The sequence below is a fragment of the Lissotriton helveticus genome, chromosome 4_1 (assembly GCF_964261635.1).
Source record: "Lissotriton helveticus chromosome 4_1, aLisHel1.1, whole genome shotgun sequence".
NCBI lineage: Eukaryota > Metazoa > Chordata > Amphibia > Caudata > Salamandridae > Lissotriton > Lissotriton helveticus.
Window position 1 is genome coordinate 265,763,812 of NC_136063.1, and position 24,598 is coordinate 265,788,409.

General features: G+C 43.8%; 1 protein-coding gene across 1 annotated transcript in view; it reads left to right on the forward strand.

The window, feature by feature from the left end:
- Positions 1-24,598, forward strand: part of ADCY8 (adenylate cyclase 8) — a 1,090,843-nt gene that overhangs the window by 525,600 nt on the left and 540,645 nt on the right. The gene's annotated exons all lie outside the window — the stretch shown is intronic.

A 24,598-nucleotide genomic window follows, 5' to 3' on the forward strand; every position in this document is an offset into this window, starting at 1 on the left:
AGGCGGATGTATGACGGTACAACGCGTACCGTCACAACGCATCCCTTTAGCACGCATCCCTTACAACGCAAGTCGTTACCACGACTTGCGTTGGGGGTGCGGATTTCGAATAGTATAATTTACTATTCTAACACCAGTCCCCGTGGACCCTAGGGAAGGTGTTGGGATAGTAAATTTACTATTTTTAATCCTTTAGCGCCCTCCAGCGCAAGTCGTGGTAACGACTTGCGTTGTAAGGGATGCGTGCTAAAGGTACCGCGTTGTAAAAACTTCGTGGTAAACAATGTTTACCACTGCAGGCCAGACCCAGAACACACAGCAAGGGTCAGTCCATCTCTTCAGTCTCATCAGCGGTTCTTACCTGGCAGAGGTTCCTCTTGACCACGAAGTAATTTTCAATCCTTTTCAGTCTTGATCAGTCCAACAAGGTTCCAGCTCTCATAGTTATACCCCTAAATTTCTTTGAAGTCTTTGAGTTCAGGGGGGCACTGACCCCTGTCCGAACCAGTTCTGGGTGTCTCCCTGCCAGTGACACCTTCTTCCTTTGATTAGTGGGGGTCTGGATCCTTTCTTCCTTGCATCTTTCATCCTTCAATCCTTCAAACCTTTGCTCCTAATCTCTTCACTGTTTACTCCTAGCCCCTTGATCATCATTTTTAAAGCTTTATCCCTTTACCCCTAAGTCCTTCACACTTAACACCTTCTCTTTTAAAACAATGTTAGACCTGTCAGCCCTAGGGTGGTCTTACACCTCATTTTTTTCCTTTGCGCATCATTTTTGCCACCATCTTTTTGTTAGACCTAGGCCTCTGGGCGCTTTACCACTGCCGAACAGTGCTGAGGTGCAGGTGCTCTCTCCTAATAACATGGCTGCCACAGGCCCCTGCTACTGCGGAGTGACCATTGAACATACACGCACTAGTAGTTAGGAGCAGGCTGGGACATACTGCTACTGTATTCTTGCCGTCCTGCCTTTTTGTCCCATAGACAGACATGTAGAAGCTCCTGGAACCTTCCAGCCCTGGGAGGAGTTATGCTTTTCCGCCTTTCTGGAGGGTCACCTGTCCAAGGGGTATAAGAGGAAAGGAGGGAAACCTGACTAGTTAGTTGGGGCACCACTGGACCTGGAGGAACCTCTGCCGAGTATAGGCGGTTGGGCCTAGGGGGGAACCTACACTACTGAGACTGACGGAGCTTAGGCCCTGCTGTACCCAAGATAGCTGAGGTACTCTACCTGCCTGATGACCTTGCCCAGTGAGGGGGAAACCCAGGAGACCAACTCCAGTGTGCTGCAGGGAACCAGACTGCCTTTTATGCCTGCCAACTCAACCCCTTCCAGTCCCCAAGATACTGCAATCAAAAAACATGTAACTAAGTCCTGCCAACAACTAGCGCTGAGACTGAAGCGCTGGGGACTCTGTGAGAGCTGCTGCTGCTGGGGGATCAACAGGTAAAGCGCTGTGCCCACCTAGCGCTATATTGCCAGAACTGTGCCTACCTAGCGCCATATTGCTAGAATTGTGCCCCTCAGCGCTATGGGGAAGTAATCTGCCTGTGCTGCCAAGCGCTGTGCCCTTTGAGCACTATTTGCCCCGCAGATCAGCGCTGCAGCCCAGGACTTGGCTGAACTGCTGCTGTGCCCCTGCATGTTGTGACTCTCTAGCGCTGTGTCAAGAAGCGCGCAATCAGCCGTAATCACCGCCGCGGCCTCTGTGCCCTGCACTGTGACGCTCTGCACGGGAAACTCACCTCCGCGACCTCGAGGTTGCTGGAGAATGGAGCACCGCGAAGTCCGAACCACGGTGTGCCCAAAATCACCGCCGTAGGCCTCTGCGCGGTTGAGGGAGAGTCGCTGCGGCCGAAGATCACCACCGCCACCCAGGCCGCCACAGGAGAAGAGTGGACAGTCCTTTGCACCGCCACAGCCCCCGAAGTGTAGGGAGGGCAACCGCGGGTGCTGGGTAGGCCGCGCCAGGCCTTGGGAGCGGCTGAGGAGCATTGCGGGGCAACCGGGCGCCGGCAGTGTCATAGGCCCTGCCCCCTGTGAGCCGTGCTGCTATTGGTTGAGGCTGCAGCACCCCCTGAGAGAGGCGCCCACATTGGTTACCGGGCCGGGGAAGCGCAGAAAGGCCCAGAGCCATCCAGGCCTCAGCGCGGGGGCTCCGAGAAGAGCAGGAGCCCCCCTACCTCTCCCAGCCCGGTTCAAGGTGTGCGGAGCATAGGAGCAGCTGGGGGCCCGCAGAGCCTGCGCAGTCCCCAGCGAGAGAACGAAGCCACAGGAAGGAGGTGAGTTATTTACCAACATCGGGGCTGCCGGGGAGCACAAGGAGAGAGGAGTGGCAGCCCCGTAACTGTGAAGGGAAGGGAAAGGAATTTAACTCCCTGCTGGTCATTCTTGACATCGTGTGCCCTGTTGGAACTGCTGGGGACTGGGCCTGACTGGAGCATAGAACTGCCATTTGCATTAAGGGCTCTCCTTGAATTGAGTGTGGGACTGCCCTAGTTAATGATGTTCTTTACCCTGAATCAGCCCTTGCATAGGGAGTGTTCTGTTTAGAGTGCTCCTGCATAGGAAATGTTGTGCATGTTACTTATATGATACCCAGGCCTAAGAAATGTTACTTGAATGATTCACATGCGTATGAAATGTTACTGAAATGTTTTTACGGTATATTCAAGCCCCTGAAGTGTTACAGTGGTGACCATACTTATAGGAAATGTTGCCTAGGATGTCCCTGAATATCAGAAGTGTTATTTTTATTGAATTGATGCCTAGGAGGTGTTGCCTACCTTAGCTTATTACCTTCGAACTGTTACCTAATTAAACTACAAGTAGACGAAGAGTCTTGTTTTATCAAACAACCTGGTGTGGTGTCATTCCATTGCGTGCGAGTTACTGTCTCAGTGTGAGTGTGTGCTGCACCACTGCTTTACACATTGCCTTCGGCTGCCTTCCTGCCTCACGCCAAGCTACCGTATCGGAATTGGTGACCCCAGTTCTAACAAACACTCATACATAAACCCCCACCCTTAAACCGTCATGCTTAATTCTAGATAAGGAAATGGCTTGCAAATGGGATATTTCCTAATTTTAGCACGAGATGGAGCCATTGTTTTATGGCGCAGCTCCGGCCTCTTCACCTCCAGGAGCTACTCCTCCCCCCTACACTTTAGATGCAGGTCAGCCTGTTGCTGTCTCACCTCCTCCCCTGGGTCAAGACATTTCCCAGATCCTATCACATTAAAATCCAGACAGTCAATCCACAACCAGGCAGAGACACACAGTATTGTTAGAACAAAGAAACCAGACACTTCTAAAAGCGTGGTTTCTAAACACACAATTCAAAAACCACCTTCACAAAAAAATGTGTTATTAAATTGTAAGTTCAGGCACATTAAACTTTACCTCTCCATCTCAAACCTATGGGAAGATAGGCTGGACGCATATTACACAGCCTTCCCCATTCTGTCCTATGGGCAAGATGGCCTTGCAACAGTGAAAAACGAAGTTGGCAACACCATGTCAGAAAAAAGGTCTAGGGGGAAGGCAAAAAGTTTAGTGAACTTTAGCCAAAAAGGGCCAAGTCCAACAGAAACTACTGAAAAAGCAGATTTGTCAGGGCCCGTAAATATTTGCTCCATTGGTCAGAGAAGAACAAGTAGTGTCTTAGGATGCCCCCACCCATAGACTGGTGACCTTTCAAAGCTGGATCCTAACCCAGTCTTCCTTATAATAATTCTGGAGTTGCAAAAGTATACCAGGGAGACTGAACATGCTGTACTTGGCATCCATGACGTGCGACAAGAACCTGAGGTATTTGGACCCCTTCCACTTGAAATCCAAGGACGGACAGATCTCTAAGGATCATAAGGTTGATCCCCTGGGAGGCTCAAGGAACATAAAAAAGCTAAAGCGGGCATTCGTGTGACGAATCCCAGCTGACCAGTGGTAACTACACATGCACTTGCCTTTCCTGTTGCTTTCTGCCTGACACCCTGACAGTCCCTAAGGGATTTCTCTGAGGCCCTGGGGCCTTGAAAGTGTATTCCTGTGGTTATTTGGGCATTAAAAGAAGTTTCAGACATTTTTCAAAACATTTCCTTCACAGTTTCAAGAGGACAGACTGAGAAATGTATCCAAATGGAGTCCATGGCATACAGGATCCCATTGAAGAAAGGGGTGGGTGGGGAAAACCTTGCACCCTCTGGCGGGCAGCCCATGGTGCCTGCCACACTGTGCATGGTTGAGAAGACGGGACCCATGGGTACCCCCCCGGACCTCAGGTGAAGGGAGGCCTGCTACAGGCCCCTAAAGACCGATTCCGGCAGCCGTTTTGTTCCAGGGAAACCAAATCAGAAAGGCTGTCCTAATTGATAATTGTACTCGCTCGTTAGGAAACCAAGTCCATAGAGCTGTATGAATCGTCTCCCGAAAGGCTCGACCTGTCCGAATGCCTATTGGAACCGATTCGGTCAGCCTAAACGGTTTCCAGGCATCATAATTGGTTTTTCTGAACTGAGAACGAATCAGTCAGAAACAAGGGGTCCGGATAGGATGCGGCAAACCCAAATCGGGAATCGGAGCTCTTCCGACCGACATCGAAATCGACCCCTAAATTGCTTAACCTGCACACCTAAATTCCTCAACCCTAAACACTGTTCACTTCACCTTTAAACCCTTCGCCATTTATCCTTAAGCCATTCACGTTTCACTCATCAACCTTCATTTTTCAACCCTTAGCCTTTTATCCCTAAGGCCTTCTCTTCACCGTTAATCCTTCACTATCCAATGCTAATCTGGTAACCCTCCACTTTTTAACACTTCAGCCTTCACCATTAAATCGTTCATCATTCACCCTTCATCATTCAGCTTCAAAGACTTCACCCCTAAACCCACAACCCTACACTCCTAAACCCATCCCCATTCATCACTAAATGCTTCACCCATAAATATTTCAACCTTAAACCCTGCACACCTTAATCATAAGCCTTCATAATTATGTCTTTTATTATTCACCACTAAACTCTACACCCTACACCTTTCTTCCTTAAAACTTTCATTCTTCAACTCTTTGCACCTAATCTCTTCATTGTTTACCCCTAGCCCCTTGATCATCACGTCTAAAGCTTTATCCCATTACCCCTAAGTCCTTCATACTTAACACCTTCTCTTTTAAAACACTCATACATAAACCCCACACCCTTAAACCATCATCATTAAATCCAGATAAGGAAGTGGCTTGCAAATAGACAGGATGTGAAAAAAAATTATATTTCCCAATTTGTTTTTCGTTACAGAATACAAAAACAGTGAGTCTCATTGTAATTGGAATCTCAGAGTGCTCCAATATTCTCACACAAGAAGGTTTTTGTTGAATGTTTTGTTCTTTTGCCATTATTCATTAGGAGAATGTTACACTTAGGCCCTAATTCTAAATCCTTGTCCCTCGCTCCCCCCCAAATTGGAACAAACCCTACGTCTCTTTACGACAATTATACCAATTGGTTGCGTACAGCTTTGGATTCTGTCGCACCCCTGAGAGATCTTAAAGAAAAAACTAAATCAAGAGACTCACCATGGTATACCCCCCAACTTAAAGTGTTGAAAAGAGTCTGTAGGAAACTGGAACGAACTTGGAGGGTTTCCCGTAATAATCTAGATAAACTCAATCATCAAGAGGCAATTAAAAAATACAAAGCAGAAATTAGAAACTCAAAAGCCTTTTACTTCGAAAGCAAAATTACCAGTGCCTCTAACTCTTCAAGTGAAATTTTTAAAATTGCAAAATTTCTCATTAACACCCCGACCATTCCCCTTGATCCCAATAAAACCCAATCACGGTGTGACAGCCAGGCGGAATATTTTTACAAGAAAATACAGAACATTACTTCCACATTTGAACCACCCACTGGGGCCACTGATAACGGAACTATTCCACCGCATTCTACGCCCCATATATTAGATGAGTTCCCTTTGCTCAATGAGGACTCACTTGATATCTTAATGCGGAAGGTTAAATCTGGGTCACCCACTGATCCTGCCCCCCCCTGCCATCTAACTAAGATCACAGACACTATTAGGCCTGTTATTCTTAAGGTTTTAAATTCCTCTATCACAACAGGTATAGTCCCAACGGCGTGAAAATGCGCACAAGTTAGAGCACTACTAAAGAAACCCACCTTGGACCCTGATAACATGGCCAATTATCATCCAATCTCACTTCTCCCCTGGGTCAGTAAACTGTTGGAGAAACATATCAATGCCTCCATCACTCAATATTTAGAAAACAACCTCCTGCTTCATGACTCTCAAGCAGGTTTCCGTCCCAAGTTAGGAACTGAAGCTGCTCTTCTGACAGTGACTGAGGTGGCAAGGAAACAGATGGATCGAGGCGGCACTGTAGCAATCATGTTGCTTGATCTTAGTGCTGCCTTCGACACCATCAACACCAGCATTCTTCTCCACCGCCTACGCCAAATAGGAATCTCAGGGAGGGCCATACTCTGGCTTCAATCTTTTTGGGAGAATTGTTCCTTTGAGGTAGTTGAGAGCAACACTCACTCAAAAATGTGGCCCCTTGATCAAGGTGTACCACAGGGCTCGTCCTTGAGCCCCACCCTTTTTAATGTTTATTTACAACCCCTCGCTGACATTGTGCATTCGTTTGGTCTACACATAGTAACCTACGCCGACGATACACAACTGGTTGTATCAATGAACCAGCCTAATACCTCCCCCCCTAACCTCACTAAATGTCTGGTAGCAATAAATCAGTGGATGACTTCCTCGCACCTAAAGCTCAATGGCGAGAAAACAGAGCTTATGGTCCTGGGCAATACACTCACTCCTGGTCCTATGTTAGAATGGCCCCCTTGCATGGGAAACCCGCCCCAACCAAAAACCCAAATAAAGAGTCTGGGCATGTGGCTGGACACAAAGCTAAATTTTAAACAACAAGCCACTGTCTTGTCCGCCACCTGCTTTGGCCTGATGCGAATGCTTAGGAAGGTGTTGCCACTTCTACCCTTCCAAGCACGCAGAATAATGGTGCAAGCCATTATTCTATCTCGATTGGACTATGGAAATTCCCTATACCTGGGAGCTCCTATCTCCACCACAAGGAAACTCCAGACTACTCAAAATGCAGCTGCTCGCCTTCTCCTAGGCCTGAGCCGGCGAGAATCTGGCACAGCAGCCTTGAAGAAACTTCACTGGCTACCCATTAAGGCCAGAGTTCTGTTTAAATCCATGTGCATCATGCACAAGGCCATGTGGAAGACCGCTCCATCCATGATCTGTTCTTTGGCGACCCCTTATCTCCCTCATAGATCCTTGAGATCTAGTACAGCTTTCTTAGCCACAATAAACAAAACCAAACGGGCCAGATGGGGCGGGCGATCCTCTCCTGGAATGCCGCCAAGGCTTGGAACTCCTTGCCTGCTACCCTCCGCAGTGAATCTAACCTGCTGAAATTCCGGAAGGATTTGAAAACTCTCCTCTTCATCTAACTTGGCTCTCTTAGCCCTCTCTTGATGCAGACAATATAGCGCTACGAGGCCTCCGGGTTGTTTGCGCTTAACAAAACACAATTAATAATAATAATAATTATGAATTTGTAGTCTAAGGACCTCCAGACTCATGGGGGCGCTACCGTGACAGTCCAGCCACCACTGCATTGGTGGTCTGACCGCCCCATTACGAGTTGGGCAGTCGGACTGCCCTGTGGCCAATGCCAGGGAGCCACCGTTCCCAGGAGGTGGCGTGGCAATCAGTAGGCCACAATATGCTTTGTCCTGCCAAGCATATTACGAGTTTCCTCTCCTCCAGGGTTTACATAGAGGTTCTTACTCCCAGTGCACCCTGGAGAAGATGAAAAAAGGGGGGCCCCACAGCCTATACTGGTAGATGCAAACAGGGAGGCATAACATATGCCCCCCTGTGTGCATGCACAACAGTTAATAAGCGGCATGGACTTTCAAGTCCATGCTGTTCAGGAACCTTGTAAGGCGTTCCCATTGGGGTGCCTTTTTTAAAGGCACTTCTGCATTTGAATGAGGCGGCGCCCTGGGACTGCCACGCCGCCTATCTGCCAGACTATTTAAAAATCATAATCTGGTGGGTTTGCACCACCGCGCCACAGCCCCGCCGATAGTCGTAATCAGGCCCTTAGTTTGGACTAAACTGTTGCTCCCCATATATTGCCTCTAGAGCACAACATTAATAAGGTAAAATAGTACCTCTAATTTGCACACATTTTCACAATTATTAAATAAGACTAGGGAATGATTAGGACTAATTGAACACTGTAGCTACTTACTTCTGTTTCATGGCTATTACATGGTACAAGATGGAATAAATCCTAAAATGTATTTGTGTACATAGACTTGACTGCTTTTTTCGACTTGCGCTAAAGTGTCACCCCATGAGATCCACATCTGTCAGTGAAATGTTACCAATAAGCATTGTTAGAACTGGGGGTCTCTAGTTGGCAGAGGTAGGTACCACTGTCCTAATAGGGACCCTTGCTTCTAGTCAGGGTAAGGAGGAAACCCTCTGAGATAACCCCTGCTCACCCTCTAGGTAGCTTGGCACGAGCAGTCAAGGCTAATCAGAAGGCAATGTGTAAAGTATTTGTACCAACACTCACAGTAACACAGTGAAAACACCACAAACAGTTTAGAAAAATTAAGGTATTTAATCTAAACTACACAAGACCAACAAGACAAAAATCCAATATACACAGTTCAAGAATATGGTTTCAAAAGAGTTCTTAAGGTTGCGATAACATAATCCACAGATGCGTGAAAAGTTCACAGTTGCGTCACGTTGAGCCAACAGTACCTTTAAATGCGACAAAGTTCCAAAAGCAGAAGATGGTGCAGTGGAAAACAAGCGATGCGTTGCTCCCGAGGCGTTTGCGACAGCCCCGCTGCAGCAGCGAGCGTGTTGCAACGAATCCGTTCTGTATGGGGAGGAAGGCCACTTGTATGGATTCCGGTGCGTAGGTTCCGTAGGAAGTTTGCTCTCGCAAAGGCACGATGTGACGATCTTTGGAGTTGCGACTATCTCTGGGGCGACGATGCGCGAACCAGCGGTGATCTTCTCTCTCGCAGCTCCTTGATGCGATGGCTTCGGCGATGACACTCGCAGCGAGGTGATGCGGTCCGCATGCAGGTGGGGAGACGATCTCACCCAGCGACGACAGGCTCTGCGACGACACTCGCAGCGATGTTAGACTTCCCACACCGATCAGGTGCATCCCGCAAACGAAGGATGCGATGGCTCTGACAGCGGCAACAGGCGCTGCGACGATCTCGGCCTTCGTAGCGGCGGGAATTTCCTTGCTCTGTCGGGGATGCGCTCCGCAGCGAGCAATGCGACAACTTTTCTGTAGCAAAGTCTTTATAGCTTAGTTTCCAGCTTCCCAGCACAGGTACAACTTCCAGAGGCACCACACATGGGCCACGCACTCCAAGAAGGACAGAACTCTCTCAGTAGAGCTCAGGGGAAGCTGGGGTGAAGTCCTTTTGTTCCTGGGACTTCAAAACAGGGAGCCAGCTCTTCTCAGGCCCTTGGAGATTCCTTCAAGTAAGGGGACACAGCACAAAGCAAAGTCCTTCCCCTCTCCTTGGCAGCAAAGCAAAAGCAGGGCAATCCAGCAGAGCAACAGCTGGACAATCTTCCTTCTTCAGTTTCAGCTTTCTCCTTGGCAGAGGTTCCTTCTTGATTCCAGGATGATCTAATTTTCTGTTGTCAGGGGTCCTGTACTTATACCCCTAAAAGTCTTTGTTCTCTTTGTGCAAGTGGGCCCTGAGCCCGGTCTGAGCCCGGTCTGAACCAGTTCTGGGTGTTCCTTGAGCACTTTGTTTTCATGGCTTCTCCTTTCCTTTCAGAGTGAGGGGCAGGGTTGTCAGCCGCCCAGCAGGAGGTGGAGCCAGCATTGTGGAAGTCAGGCACATCCCTATTCTGGCCCAGGTGCTATCTCCTCCCACCACTCAAGTTGCAAATTTGGGGCTACTCATGTGGGTGGCAATTCAGTGCTGCAGGCCCACTAGTAGCATTCTTCATCACCAGCCCTGGCACACCCACTGCACTTTACTAGGGACTTCATGGTGATACAAATATGCCAATCATGTATATCCAATCACAATATCAATTTAGACAGGGAGCACCTACACTCTGACACTGATCAGCAGTGGTAGAGTGTCCAAAGCATCTAAACCAGCAAAAACGAAATCCAGCACAGCATCAAAAATACAGGAGGTAGAGGCCAAAAAGACAGGGGAAACCACACCAAAGATGCCAGGTCTAACAAGCATATTGAGAAAAATGGACACACGCAAACCAAACATTTCATAGTTTATAGACTACTTGGGATGCAAAATCTTGATCAGCGTTGAAAACTGTGCTTCTTTTCCTTTGATGGTCACGGTTTTAGGACTGCCATTTGCTGATTGCTGAAGGTTTTGGATCTTTATGAGAGGGATGTGAGCGGAAGTCAATATACATAACCAATGGGTTGTTCAGGCCCTCTCTAAGCATAGAAATTCCTTAAATCCCTGTTGAGTATAGGCTCATTAATTTGATAAAAATATCATGCATCAGGGCCAGACTGGGAACCCAAAGCAGCCCTGGCAATTTTGTAGAGACATCCAATTCCCCCGCCCCCGGTCGGGGCAGGGAGGGGTGCAAGTGTGAAGCACTGCTGCTTTTCTTACTAGGACCGATCAATCAATCAATCAATCAATCGTGCCATTTGTATAGCGCACTACTCACCCGGGAGGGTCTCAAGGTGCTTGGGGGAGGGGTATGCTACTGCTCGAACAGCCAGGTCTTGAGTTGTTTCCTGAAGGCGAGATGGTCATGGGTCAGCCGAAGGTGGATGGGGAGGGAGTTCCAAGTCTTGGCAGCCAGGTAAGAGAAAGATCTTCCTCCGGCTGTGGCTCTTCGGATGCGTGGTACGGCTGCGAGGGCGAGGCTGGTGGACCGTAGCTGGCGGGTGGGCGTGTAGAAGGTCAGGCGGTCATTGAGGTACTTGGGGCCCAGGTCGTGGAGAGACTTGTGTGCGTGGGTGAGGAGCCGGAACGTGATCCTCTTGTCGACGGGGAGCCAGTGCAGGTTCCTCAGGTGGCTGGTGATGTGGCTGCATCGGGGGACATCCAGGATGAGTCGGGCGGAGGCGTTCTGGATGCGCTGGAGTCTTTTCTGTAGCTTGGCTGTGGTTCCGGCGTAGAGGGTGTTTCCGTAGTCCAGTCGGCTGGTGACGAGTGCCTGGGTGACAGTCTTCCTGGTCTCGGTCGGGATCCAGCGGAAGATCTTGCGAAGCATACGCAGGGTGTTGAAGCACGATGAGGAGACGGCGTTGACTTGTCTGGTCATCGAGAGGGAGGGGTCCAGGATGAAGCCCAGGTTGCGTGCGTGGTCGGTTGGCTTGGGTGCGGTGCCCAGGGCTGGAGGCCACCAGGAGTCGTCCCAGGCGGAGGGCGAAGATCCCAGGATGAGGACTTCCGTCTTGTCCGAGTTCAGTTTCAGGCGGCTGTCCTTCATCCACTCGGCGACGTCTTTCATCCCTTCGTGGAGGCAGGTTCTGGCGGTGTCGGGGTCTCTGGTGAGCACCGCTGCAAAACCTCCCCTCAGTAACAAAAAACTGCCCCACCCTTCCAGCTTTCCGGGAAAATGCCTAATGCCCGCTACGGCCAGTCCGACCCTGGCATGCATCATTGGAAAGTGAATTATGGGAGGTAGGAGCTATGGAGTGTGTGGAAATCAGTACAAGGTTGAGTATGTAATGCTGAGCTGTTAAACAAAGTTAGGAGCCGCATGGTACTCAAAGACACAGAAGCCTCACTCACTTTACACTTTAGGAAATGGGCAGTCTAGGAAAGGGGCATTCACCGAGGCTCTGGGGATATGGTAAGAGGTGTCCTGTGTGTGCTTTTAGTCAGAATGGTCAGGTTGTCTTTGTATCTTGCCAGTCCCTTGCACCAGACCCTCCCTCATTGTAGGATTTGAACAATGGAAGGCTGGACAGTAATTTGCTGCCTGATATATGTATCCCTGCATATCACTTCGGCTGGCCTAAGGGACCTGTCCTAGCCATAACCTCAGCCACGGCTAGAATAAAGGCAGCTATAGGATTTGGAGAACACCTGCCTAAACCCAAACATCATGCTCAGCCTGAAGGGTCTTCTGGGTTTTCGTTTCGTTGATACACCATATGTACAGTTCAGCATTAATTACACAGTTTCATGCCTTACCGACTGTTGAATATTACATTAAAGGGGCCATCTTTTAAAGATGACACAGTATGTCTCAAAACCCAAACTGTGCATCCTGAAACAAAGGGACATTCTAGAATTACTATTATTGGTGATTGTTAGCAATGCAGGACGGGGTAAAGTGACCTGCATAATTACATGGTCTATTTATTTATTGTTACAGCTGTCAGTCCTACAATAATTAAAATTATGATTGAAAAACAATGAAATACAGAGATCTCACGTCTCTAAAACACACACAGTGCAATAAACTGAGCGGCACAATAACATTAAGGCACTGTATTCCATAACTTTCAGGAAGAAACAAATAATCTGATTGTTACATCTTAGTTTAGCAATTTAATTAATAATACAGTTGCGTGCCGAGGTGCGTGCCACAGGTTGTTATGAATTGATAGATAGCTGGTGCGGGGGAGTGAGATTCTAGAAGGGACAACGACACTTTATGACCTTATCTTAAGCTGGGCAGACGTACTTTATTGACTGTGTGAATACTTTTATTAAAACATTAAAATCATACTTTAATGTGTGTGGTTTCCACTTTATAAAAGTGGCGACGAGGGAGAAACGCACCCATTTTCGGAAGAAACGCTGAATTCGAAGATTTCGGAAGAAACGCTGAATTCGAAGATTTTTTTATTTTTTTATTTCGACATTGACAATGGACTCTGCTTAATTCAAGAAATATAATCATCTTCTAATGAAGAAATCGTCGTTGGATTCATTATTTGACTTGGAAATCCGTTTCGTTATTAAGATTTTGAAGGTATTTGTTATTTCGTGTGACTGACTGTGTTTAATTCATCGAATACCTTTCCCAAATACTTTTAATCGATGCATCAGACCGGTTATTTGGGCAACGTTTAAAATGTTTTTACGTTTAGTGGCTTGCAGCCCATAAAGTGATTAAAGAATATTTATTGACTCACCTGCATCTTTTAAACTTCCAGTTTCACCGCGCAAGCCTTTATCGTTATGTCGTGTGTACTGCAATGCATTCTGGATGACGCAATGCATTCTGGGATGATGCAATGCATTATGGGGCGCGTTGCTTAGCAACCTTTAACAAAATCGTCAGGAACTGAATATCTAGTGAAATCTTCACCATTTTTCATTGGATCGACGACATTTTACTGGATGATTATTTCTTCATAGGGAAAAGAAGAACATTTTCAGCATTTTGAGGCACTGCTACTGAAATACATGAGTAGGATATTTATTTTGTTCTACTCAACATTCTGACATTGATGACTACCTTTGTTTTGTTCATTTATTTCCTTAAAATTGTATCTTAATTGTTTTATTTGACTAATTTAATTATATATAACAATAACATTTTTATTTTAAACATGGAGTCAAATACAGTTTTAGCTCCACACAAATTTTTACAAGATCCTGGTCTTCCTCCAATGGTATGGGAGGATTGGCGGGAATCATTTGAAACTCATATAGAAGCTATAGGTGGTGAAATATTTTTACCTTCTCGCAAATTAGCTTTATTGAAACACAACCTTGGTGTAGAAGGTAGAAAGGTATTTAAGACACTACATAAACCATCTATTTCAAATAACTCTACTATATTAGTCAATAATAGTGGTAATTACGATTCTAGTGATGAGGATGTTTTTTTTTACAGCACCAAGACTGAACAGTGCATGATTGATGAGTATTTGGAAGCTTTAAAGGCACTTGAAGAAAATTACAGAAAGAAAACAAGTATTGTTGTGGAAAGGCATACATTTTTCTCTAGAGCACAATTGTCTGGTGAGACTGTAGAACAATATATAGCTGTGTTAAGAAGATTAGCTGCTACTTGCAAATTTAAAGATTTACATGATGAAATTATTAGGGATCAGTTCATTAACAGAACATGTAATTTAAAAATTCAAGAAAAATTATTAGACTTGAAAGATCCCTCTCTTCAAAAAACTATTAGCATAGCTAGAAGAGTAGAAAATAATTCTCGTTATGTAAAAGAACTTGGTAAAGAACATTTAAAGATCATAATGAATTGTGTAACAAAGATCAAAGTGAAGTAAGTTTATTAACAAACTCAAAACCAAAATTTTACATCAACAAATACACACCACGTCACGATTTTAGAAAATCCAAAACTAGAATTTCAGAAGGTAACAAGAATAACACAACTCAAACAAAAACCTTTACTAATAGAACACAACAAAATCCTAACAAACGTATTTGTTTTAGATGTGGAAACCTTAAACATTCTAATGAAACTCAATGGTGTCCTGCCCTAAATGTCACTTGTTTTAAATGCAATGAGAGTGGACATTTTGCAAAAATGTGCAGATCAGGTAACCCTGGTGCATGGAAAAGTTCTGTGAACGCTATTCGTGAATTTAATGAACATAGCAGTGACAGTGAGGTTGAAGTCATGGCTATTTGGTCTAATGAGGTTGATGAAATCTCTTGTGAAAGTCAATCACCTAAATGCAAAGTTTCTATCAATAATTGTGACATGATGTTATATGCTGATTCATGCTCACCATTTACCATTATTGATAAAAATGTGTGGGAATCTCTTAACAAATGTGATCTTTCTCAGTCAGATGTATCACCTATTGGCTATTGTAATAAGAAATTACCCGTGATTGGATGTTTTGAAGGTAATATCAATTTTAAAGGCAGATGTACACAAGGAAAATTATATGTAGTTGAAAAAGGTAAAGCCTTATTGGGTTGGAAAGAACAAAAACATTTGGGGAATATTTTAGACCCCAACCATCCAGACGAAGTTCTATTAACCCAGATCAACAATCCTATTTCTAAATGGAAAGAGAGATTTCCAAATTTATTTAATTCCAATTTAGGATGTTTAAAGAAATATGAACATCTTATTATTCTTAAATCTGATTGCGTTCCCATTGTACACAAAGTACGCAATGTACCAATTGTATTAAGACCACAATTGAAAGCGGAATTAAATAGATTATGTCAGCAAAACATCATTGAACCAATCGAAGCATCCGATTGGCTTAGTCCAGTGGTTTTGGCAAGAAAACCCAATGGAAAATTGCGCATGTGTGTAGATCTAAGAGATTTAAATAAAAATATATGGATTGATCGCCATCCCTTACCCCGTATAAATGAAATGATAGCGTCTGTTAAAGATGCAAAGTATTTTTCTTCAATAGATTTATCAAATGCTTACCATCAAATAAGATTGCACCCTGAATCTTGCCATTTAACATCATTTATAACTCCAGAGGGTGCATATCAATTTTTGAGAATGCCTTTTGGGCTGGCTTCAGCATCAGCTGTATTTCAAACATCGATGTGGAAGATTTTGGAAGGTGTATCTAACATGTTAGTGTTCCAAGATGATATTTTGGTTTGGGGAAAATGTGAAGCAGATCATGACATGGTGTTGAATGATGTGTTATCAAAATTACAAACAGCTGGGTTAACTGTTGCTTCTGAAAAATGCAAGTTTGCAGTGTCAGAAATTAAGTATCTGGGACATACATTGTCCGCCGAAGGTATCAAACCTAAACAAAACTTAATTAATGCATGTCAAACCTAAACAAAACTTAATTAATGCAATCAAAAATGCTCCATCGCCTACTGATAAAGAACAACTTCATTCTTTTCTTGGGTTAGCTGAATATTATTCAAAGTTTGTTTCTCATTTTGCATCTAAGGTATTTTTCTTGAGGGCGTTAATGAAAAAGGGTGTAACTTTTGCTTGGGATCCTGATTGCCAATTGGTTTTTGACAACATTAATAAAGACATTGTCAATGCTGTGACTTTGAGCCCGTTTGATCCTAATAAAAAGTCAATCCTAGTGGTAGATGCTAGTGCGTATGGTTTAGGTGTAGTATTAATGCAGAGAACTGGTAAGTTGGTATGGCCGATTGCATTTGCTTCCCGCACATTGAAAGGTGCTGAACCTTCGTGTTCTGTCATAGAGAAGGAGGCTTTAGCCTGTTTTTGGGGTGTTAGTTATTTTAGAAAGTATGTATGGGGTACTAATTTTGAATTAAGGACTGATCACAAACCCCTTGTGGACATATTTTCAACCAAGGGTGCTGGCAAAGCAACTCTTAGAATCGCAAAGTGGATTTATAAGTTACAGGAATATGATTTTCAAATCAGATATGTGCCTGGTATTAAGAATGTGAATGCAGATTGCTAATCTCGCCTTCCTATTGATGATTGTTGTGATGCAGATGAAATGGATGAGGATTGGTCAGTTGCCACAGTAGATGAGGCGTGCAATGGTGCCATCAGTTTAGGTGATTGGAAACAAGCTATTTCTGATGATGTAGTGCTACAACAAGTTATATTACGTTTAACCCACAACAACAGTCAAAGTACTTGGAGTGACAAAGAACTTTCTGAGTATAAGACTGTTTGGTCAGAGTTGTCTTATAATTCCAGTCTTGGATTAGTAAGAAGGGCTGAAAAATTAGTAGTTCCATTTTCTTTGCGTTCCAGATTATTGGAACTCATACACGAGGGTCATTCAGGTATGTTAGGTAGGAAAAGGAGAGCTAGAAGCGACTTTTGGTGGCCATGAATGGACAAGGACGTTGATAGATGTGTAAGAAGTTGTGTGGCATGCAATTGCAGTGACAAATCTCATTCATCACAAGAATCTGAGATCAGTACCATTTCCTGAACAACCTTGGAAGAAGTTAGCTACAGATATTTGTGGTCCATTCAATCTGGGCAACATTTCGGGAAAGTTTGCAATTGTTTTGATGGATTATCATAGCAAATGGCCTGAAGTAGCTTTTGTTAGGGAAATTAAGTCTTCCAATATGATCTGTTTTTGCGAGGAAATTTTTCACAGAGAGGGTTACCCTGAGTCTATTACAACAGATAATGGTCCGCAATTCGAATCTGGTGAGTTTCAAAATTATTTAAAAGCATTTGGTATAAAACATATCACACTGCTGTTTATTGTTCTAGGGAGAATGGAATGGTGGAAAGATTCAACCGTGTTTTAAAGGAATGTGTTCAATTGGCTGTTTTGGACAATATTGATTGCAAAGTTGCTGTTAAGAATATGATTTGGAGCTATCGTAATACTCCACATTCAGCCACGTTGGAAACACCATTTTCTCTTCTCAAGGGACGTTCTGCATGTAGCAAAGTAACCCCGTCATGGATGCGTAAAACTAGTTGTAAACAAATTTCAAAACAAAGTTTGAAAAGAAGGATGAGTGCCTATCAAGAAAAATATAGGTGGAGGCATAACAGTAAAATATCAAAAAATGTTTGCAAATTTAAAGAAAACGATTGGGTCAGAACTTCTCATATGGGATTACATAGGGACAGTTATTCCAAATGGTCCCAGCCAAAGAAAATACTTAAAGTATTTGGTAATTGTGTGTTGTTAGATGATGGTCGCAAATGGAATTTTAACAAACTAACTTTGTGTAATGCTTTAGAACAAAAGTTATGGTTGAACAGTAACAATAGGGCATGTGTCTCTGAAAATGGTACCAATGTTGCAAGATCTGTCCAATCAGATCCTAATGTTGATGTTTGATCAAAAGTTCCATCAAAATCATCTATACCAATTTGTCCATCTACAAGAAGGTTGTCTGGACGCATTGTAATTAAACCTGTTAAGTTAAATGATTATTTTATGTATTCTTAGAATGCTACCATGTATCATGTAATTGTATTTTTTTTTTACTATATTATTTATTTATTTGGTTTTTTTAGAATAGAGGATGTGTTACATCTTAGTTTAGCAATGTAATTAATAATACAGTTGCGTGACGAGGTGCGTGCCACAGGTTGTTATGAATTGATAGCTGGTGCGGGGGAGTGAGATTCTAGAAGGGACAACGACACTTTATGATCTTATCTTAAGCTGGGCAGACGTACTTTATTGACTGTGCGAATACTTTTATTAAAACATTAAAATCATACTTTAATGTGTGTGGTTTCCACTTTATAAAACTGATAACCGTCTAGGCACTATCCCCCAGATTCATCATTGTCCCGTTTTGCGAGTCCTTAATAGCGGTTATTAAGGAATCGCTATTAAAGACTCGCAAAACGGGATTCAAGTAGAAATCGCAAAAAAAATTGCGATTCCTAAAGCTTCCTTATTTGCGATTAGCAAATTGCTAATCGCAAATAAGGATGCAATTTCAAGAGTGCCAGGGGTGTCCAAAGGACACCCTGTAGCACCCTTGAAATGCAAATGTAGACCTATGTTGCGCACACACATGTCCAAAGGACATGTGTGTGTGTAACATACAACTTAGAAAAATGCACTAAAATGCATTTTTCTAAGTTTTCGCTATTTACCACGAAGTTACACTTCGCGGTAAATAGCAGCCCAATATTGCGATTTCGCAATTTTTAAAAGGTTCATGAATAGCATTTAAGGAATCTCTAATTGAGATTCCTTAAATGCGATCGCAATTTGATAGATCGCAATTATTTTCGATTTTTCAAATTGCGAGTTAATGAATCATTGATGAATCTCAAATGCCATTTTTGCGGGCGCAAACGGCCGATTTTTGCGATTCGCACCGTTTGCGCTCGCAAAACTGCTTGATGAATCTACCTGTATATTCCATTCCATTCTGCATAAAATGGGTAAGTGCAGGTAACACATACATATACTATACAATTAGCGAATGAAGGAGCTATGTATAATACCAGTGCAAACAAACAAATTCATCAGATGTACAAAACAAAATACATAAAATTATGCATAATTACGTGAAATGGACATTTGTCATGTGGTGCTGCATTTTAGCATGAATGGCAAACACTCATTTTGGGCTGAAAAAGTGGAAACTATCCAAAGCCACCAGGAACAACAGTTGCTTGTGCTCTAGTGTTCCCTATTTTGGAGTAAATTTTTACAGCGAAGGATGCATTTGTTTTACATTTTCAGCACAATTAGTGCAGAAATTGCGATAAGTGGTATGATGGTGTGAGTTCACAAGGCACATGACAAGACTAATGCGAAATTACTGAATCGACTGTATAATTTGAATATCTCCCTGGCCATATTTTCTTAGCTCAATATAGTTGGCCATATTTTCTTAGCTCAGTATGGTCCCTTTAAGAACATTTCCTCAGTAATTCTTGACAGGCTGGTCATATTCTTTATTCAACACATAGAATAGCTGGTGGTCTAATAGAAGATAAAACACTACAGAGACTAGAAGTAAAAAGTCAAATCAAATCACCCGTCACACCTACGGACCGTAGTCGCTACAAGTGCTGACACAGATGTGACTCTATGACAGAAGAAAACCCTGAGGAGGGGAGAAATCAACAAGGATTTCCATCAACTGCCCTTCGTGGCCAGTGTCATCATTTGGAACTCCCGGAGTGCCCCTGTCACCTCAGTTCCTCTGGCAACAAGTCAAACACTAGTGGGCTGGGCACAAGGAGAGGCCAGTGAAACAAACAATTGAGCAAATCAATTGATTGATGCAGTGCAAAAATAGACAATAAGTGAAGGTGATATTAAAAAAGTTTCAGCAGCAAACCAGAAAACTTTATTAGTGATTGCCGATGAACTTGATTAAAAACAGTAACTCGGCAATAAACAAATCTGCCGGGTGTCGTGGTCTACTAGTTTCAGCCGTCCTGGGTCATAGGACCCCGGCTTTCTTCAGGACCTTTAAGTAGAAGCTACTGCATTTAGTTCAATTTGACCAACAAGGGACCAAAAGTGCATAAAAAGAGCATAAAGTTATAACAATACAATTGGTTGTGAGCTTAAACAATACCTCTACACAGGTCGGATGGTTACTCAAGCCTGTGGGGAAACAAACAGCTTGCCAAATATTCAGTGTTCTAAGTAAAGACAGACAGACTGTATCTGATTGCACGCTCTGTAGTTAATGAAGATTATAATAAAAATTCTTTGATAAAAGTGGTAGTCAACTCACCTAACCCGTGTGAGGTATCAAGCCTCATCTCACCTGGCTCAGACTCAGGTCTAGGGAAGCTCCGCCCTAAAAGTAGAAAAAAGAAGCCCACAGCAAACAACCATATGATTCTGAGTACACATGGAACGTCATAGATGCTATTGATATACCTGGCTGTGCTGTAGTAGATATCCTGCTCTTAAAAAACTCCAAAGTTGATATCCTAATCCACTGAAATAACTCCTATGAGTAATAAGGGTTAGGAACCTATTCAGGGCATTCACAGAGTGTGGATCATGAATATACATAACCCCCCATAGGAGAGGTCACAAGCGGCTCATTTCGCCTGTGCAGATAGCTGTTAGCAGATGGACATTAATAAAGTCATAGTGCCAGTCCTATTAAGCAACTATACTTGGGCCACACTCTAAGAAATGACCCTGTCACCACGTATAACAAAAATCTAAAAAGTTCTAGCGCCTCCCCATGGATATAGATAGGTGCCCGCAGTAGCTTGTTGCTAAGAGCACCCCCGTGTTACTAGATCGGCAAAGAGGGCGACTCACTCGATGAGAGAAATAGTAAAAAAAACAGTACCATCGGCTCTCCCCACCCGAACTCGATGTAGATACAGATGGGGAGAGAGGGGGTTAAACCAGCTTACCTCTCCGTCGGTACCTCAGGCAAAAATTGCTGAGGCTGCAGGAGGTGGTGTGTCCTCGCCACGCGATGCCATTAAGAGTCCCGCTGGCCGGAGCGACGTCCTGCACGACGTCAGTCACTGTGGCCAATCCCTTGTAAAAACTACAAAATGACGCAAAACTAAAAATGACGCGGGCCAATTGCTGCCTGTAGTTCATTGCCGTGTAGGAGCGACGTACTACATGACGTCAGTCACTGAGGCCAATCCCTTGTAAGAACTACAAAAATACGCGGGCCAATCGCTGCCTATAGTTCAATGCCATGTAGTTGAACGCAATGAACTTTATTGAATAACAAACTGTCTGTCCTAAGCTCGATGTTATATGGAGGTCTAGAATGGACAATCGTACATTATATTCGTCTACAGGATGATATCGCTAAGCACATGTAAGAATGATATCATCAAGGAATGGTATACTGGCCAGATACATCTCCCATGTGATAACTGGGGTAAATAAATATCATTTGTAGTGGACCAATGCGTTGATATTGCATATATAATGCAGATAAAATTCTAATGGATCAAGACAGTCACCGCTGTTGAGAAAACTCATAGGTAAGAGTGTGCAGATGAGCAATCATCTCCAGTACCAAAAGTGGTTTTAGAAAGACGGTTGGTGAAAAAAGCTTGTAAGAGGGCTTCAAACAATCATAGGGAAGCTTTGCTTGAGCCTAAAGTAGAGAAACCACCTTTGGGGCGCATGACATGTGTGAATACATTCAGCACTCTTAGTAATGGCTTACAGAAATGTATTCGGAAGAATTGGCGCTTCCTTAATACTAAGAGAGAACAGATTCCTATGCCTCTATTCACTTTTAAGAGAGGGCGCAATTTACGAGATGCCTTGGTACATACCAGACCTTTTTCCAAACCTGGTGCGACTAACACCCTCTGGGATCTGCCTCCTGTTCAAGGGTATTTTCCTTGCGGGAATTGCTCCATGTGTCCACAAACAAAACAGTCAAAAATGGTGGACATTGGCACACTTAAACCATGGATACAGACACACTTTTCCAACTGCAACAGTGATCATCTAGTGTATCTAATTGAATGCCCTTGTGGTGAACGCTATGTTGGCATGACAACTAGGAAGGTACGTCAGCGGATGCTGGAACATAAAAGTACCTTCCGTTGTGGTAAAACCAATACTAAGCTCACCAGACATTTTGCAACAATGAATCACAAACCAGAAGATTTTTTCTGGACTGTTTTGGATAAACCTTATATACCACCTCATGTGAAAGATAAGACCAAGTTCCTTTTTCTAAAAGAGCAGAGGTGGGTGTTTAAACTCAAAAGTGATACACAGGGCTTAAACAATGATATCCCCTGTACCATGCTTTGAACTATTTGACTTCTGCGCTATACACACTCAGCATATGGAATGTCAATTTGAGAGGATAACACAGCCCTTGTTTCTGTCCCCCTAGATCCTATGTGGTTTTGGCTCTATCTGATGGCGATAATTTGCTTTCTAAAACCACTTTTGGTACTGGAGATGATTGCTCACCTGCACACTCTTACCTATGAGTTTTCTCAACAGCGGTGACTGTCTTGATCCATTAGAATTTTATCTGCATTATATATGCAATATCAACGCATTGGTCCACTACAAACGATATTTATTTACCCCAGTTATCACATGGGAGATGTATCTGGCCAGTATACCATTCCTTGATGATATCATTCTTACATGTGTTTAGCGATATCATCCTGTAGACGAATATAATGTACGATTGTCCATTCTAGACCTACATATAACATCGAGCTTAGGACAGACAGTTTTTTATTCAATAAAGTTCATTACGTTCAACTACATGGCATTGAACTATAGGCAGCAATTGGCCCGCGTATTTTTGTAGTTCTTACAAGGGATTGGCCTCAGTGACTGACGTCATGTAGTACGTCGCTCCTACATGGCAATGACCTACAGGCAGCAATTGGCCCGCGTCATTTGTAGTTTTGCGTCATTTTGTAGTATTTACAAGGGATTGGCCACAGTGACGGACGTCGTGCAGGATGTCGCTCCGGCCAGCGGGACTCTAAATGGCGTCGCGTGGCGAGGACACGCCACCTCCCCCAGCCTCAGCAATTTTTGCCTGAGGTACCAACAGAGAGGTAAGCTGGTTTAACCCCCTCTCTCCCCATCTGTATCTACATCGAGTTCGGGGTAGGGAGAGCCGATGGTACTGTTTTGTTTACTATTTCTCTCATCAAGTGAGTCGCCCTCTTTGCCGATCTAGTAACACGGGGTGCTCTTAGCAACAAGCTACTGCGGGCACTTATCTATATCCATGGGGAGGTGCTAGAACATTTTAGACTTTTGTTATACGCGGTGACAGGGTCATTTCTTAGAGTGTGGCCCAAGTATAGTTGCTTTATAGGACTGGCACTATGACTTTATTAATGTCCATCTGCTAACAGCTTTCTGCACAGGCGAAACGAGCCGCTTGTGACCTCTCCTATGGGGGGTTATGTATATTCGTGGTCCACACTCTTTGAATGCCCTGAATAGGCTCCTAACCCTTATTACTCATAGGAGTTATTTCAGTGGATTAGGATATCAACTTTGGAGTTTTTTAAGAGCAGGATATCTACTACAGCACAGCCAGGTATACCAATAGCATCTATGACGTTCCATGTGTACTCAGAATCATATGGTTGTTTGCTGTGGGTTTCTTTTTTCTACTTTTAGGGCGGTGCTTCCCTAGACCTGAGTCTGAGCCAGGTGAGGTGAGGCTTGATACCTCACACGGGTTAGCTGAGTTGACTACCACTTTTATCAAAGAAATTTTATTTTAATCTTCATTAACTACAGAGCATGTAATCAGATACAGTCTGTCTGTTTTTACTTAGAACACTGAATATTTGGCATGCTGTTTGTTTCCCCACAGGCTTGAGTAACCATCCGACCTGTGTAGAGGTATTGTATAAGCTCACAACCAATTGTATTGTGATAACTTTATGCTCTTTTTATGCACTTTTGGTCCCTTGTTGGTCAAATTGAACTAAATGCAGTAGCTTCTACTTAAAGGTCCTGAAGAAAGCCGGGGTCCTATGACCCAGGACGGCTGAAACTAGTAGACCACGACATCCGGCAGATTTGTTTATTGCCGAGGTACTGTTTTTAATCAAGTTCATCGGCAATCACTAATAAAGTTTTCTGGTTTGCTGCTGAAACTTTTTTAATATCACCTTCACTTATTGTCTATTTTTGCACTGCATCAATCAACTGATTTGCTCAATTGTTTGTTTCACTGGCCTCTCCTTGCGCCCAGCCCACTAGTGTTTGGCTTGTTGCCAGAGGAACTGAGGTGACAGGGACACTCCAGGAGTTCCAAATAATGACACTGGCCACGAAGGGCAGCTGATGGAAATACTTGTTGTTTTCTCCCCTCCTCAGGGTTTTCTTCTGTCATAGAGTCACATCTGTGTCAGCACTTGCAGCGACTACGGTCCTTAGGTGTGACGAGTGATTTGATTTTACTTTTTACTTCTAGTTTCTGTAGTGTTTTATCTTCTATTAGACCACCAGCTATTCTATGTGTTGAATAAGGTAGGATTTGGGGATTATATCTGGTTAGGTCTCTAAACATTCCCTTGGATCTTTGCTCCTCTTTGGGGGTTGTTATGATGTGATATGGTCATATTCTTTACCAATAAAATGTGAGACTGTGCCATGCTGGGACTGGGCTATAGTGTGTGATCTGCATGCTTATGTTTTTAAATTATAGAAAT